We start from the raw sequence: 2500 nt of genomic DNA on the forward strand, positions 1-2500 counted from the left end.
GCGAACTCTCCCAGCACAGCGCACGCGCCAACACATCCGCACAGCTGCGATACAAACCACCAGCGAGAACCGCTGGGGCGACCGAGCAGCAGACGGCGTCGCGGCGCCGAGCGCCGGGCGGCGGCGCATCCTCAACGCACACAGTCCTCAATCGGACCAGCACACTGAAGATGTCCACCGCGCTTCGCACCGGGCCCGCGAGGACCTACTTTGGCCGCACGGCGCCGCGCGCAGGGTGCGCCGGCGCGCAGCTGCGACGCCTGCCGCGTCCGTCGGCCGGCGCGCCTGCCACTGGCCGCCCCCACCAGCCGGCTGTAGCGCGTGCGCCCACGCACCGCGCGGCCAGCACGCCGGGAGGCGCCCCCTCACCGGCCGGGGACGGTCCCACCCAGCCACCGCCGCGTATCGCTTCACACCCAGATGCCGTTCAGTTTCGTCGGCATGGTGGGTATCGCTGGAACAACCGGTTAGTACCTCAACCTATCGTCGCCATCACCGATTCACCCCTAGCGAGAACAACCGCACCACAACAGGTTACCATTTGTTCATTTGCGTAACTTCACCAGAAAACGCAGGCGTCCATCGCCATTTGCAACTTCAACGATTATTGCATGCCTGTGTCAGGTGTCACGCCACACTACGTCTGCCCACATACACGCAACAAAATGTGCACGCCTAGACAATACGTGGAAGGTGGCCCCCGTACGTATGCGATGTCCATTGCTCGAACGACTGTCAACCGGCCTCTGTAGCATGTCGCAGATATGGAACGCGGTGCACCATGCCATCACGGTGTGTGAGGAGAGACGACTAGGTCCGAATACATCAACAGACAGCTCATGCTGATCGCCATCCACGGCGTCCGTTCCTCCCACACGTCTCTATGGCGTACCACACTGCAATCCAGCTCTCATAGGGAGACGACACGTAGCTGCGTGCACAATATTTGCACTGTATGGTCCGCCGTTTTTGGGCGCAGTCGTTGTGCGGTCACACATGTGCCACGATGTATCATTCAGTACATAAGGACGAATGTGCAGTACAGATTGTGGTTCACGCGTACGACATCAGCGGACAGTTGACACAGGCCGCACCACAACGTAGCCTGAGTACGTCGCATGCGAAGGGCATTGAACATGCAAACTTCTCACCAACCAGCTTGCGAAGGCAGGGGGCAAGGTGGGGACGTGGGGAGGGGCGGCATGTACGTCCTGCTGCCATCCACATTACAGTGTACAGCAGGAGCATGTGGAAAGTGAGCAAGACTTGCAAGGTGTTTAACATGAAGCGATACACAGGGGTGCGGGCAGTGCGAGTAGCGAACTATATTGCGAGGGTTGCGGGTGGGCAACACTACAGTAATTGAACGAGTCGTATAACAATTACAGAGCAGGTTTAGGCGACAACGTGGGTTACGTTAAGGCGACAACATGGGTTAGGTTAAGGCACAACATGGGTTAGGTTAAGGCACAACATGGGTTAGGTTAAGGCACAACATGGGTTAGGTTAAGGCACAACATGGGTTAGGTTAAGGCACAACATGGGTTAGGTTAAGGCACAACATGGGTTAGGTTAAGGCACAACATGGGTTAGGTTAAGGCACAACATGGGTTAGGTTGAGGCACAACATGGGTTAGGTTAAGGCACAACATGGGTTAGGTTGAGGCACAACATGGGTTAGGTTGAGGCACAACATGGGTTAGGTTGAGGCACAACATGGGTTAGGTTGAGGTACAACATGGGTTAGGTTAAGGTACAACATGGGTTAGGTTAAGGTACAACATGGGTTAGGTTAAGGTACAACATGGGTTAGGTTAAGGTACAACATGGGTTAGGTTAAGGTACAACATGGGTTAGGTTAAGGTACAACATAGGTTAGGTTAAGGTACAACATAGGTTAGGTTAAGGTACAACATAGGTTAGGTTAAGGTACAACATAGGTTAGGTTAAGGTACAACATAGGTTAGGTTAAGGTACAACATAGGTTAGGTTAGGTTAGGTTAGGTTACACGTTGTTGTACGGAAAGGTGTAGGGGGGGGGGGGGGCGGGGGCGGCAGGTTCGTTGATAGTGATTATAGTAAGTGAATGCTTGTGACATGATCAGATTTGTCACGTCAGGATGCACCTTTGGCTTATTAGAGGCGGCGCTCCAATTCTATGCTTGTGTGAGACCTGTGTCTTTGACTCATGTCATTGTTTGTGCGCTGTGACAGGAGGTACTATTGTGATGTTGGGTGCACCGTTGTATAGGACATGTGTGGGTGTTGGTGCCTGGTCTGCGCAATGGTGGATGTCGAAAGGCTGGGATATTGTATTTTCCGCACGGACCTCCTGGTCTGGTTGTGATAGTGTGGATTGTGTAATGTGGCGGAGAAGATGCACTGGATGTTGTTCCATGCTGGTGCTTACATATTGTATGTGCGCCTGTTAGAAGCAGAGAGTGGTGCGTGATCAGAGTGTCTGGCTGACGTGTGGTTCCCATTTTGGGCAGACTCTTTC

This window comes from Schistocerca piceifrons, unplaced genomic scaffold, assembly GCF_021461385.2.
Source record: "Schistocerca piceifrons isolate TAMUIC-IGC-003096 unplaced genomic scaffold, iqSchPice1.1 HiC_scaffold_262, whole genome shotgun sequence".
NCBI lineage: Eukaryota > Metazoa > Arthropoda > Insecta > Orthoptera > Acrididae > Schistocerca > Schistocerca piceifrons.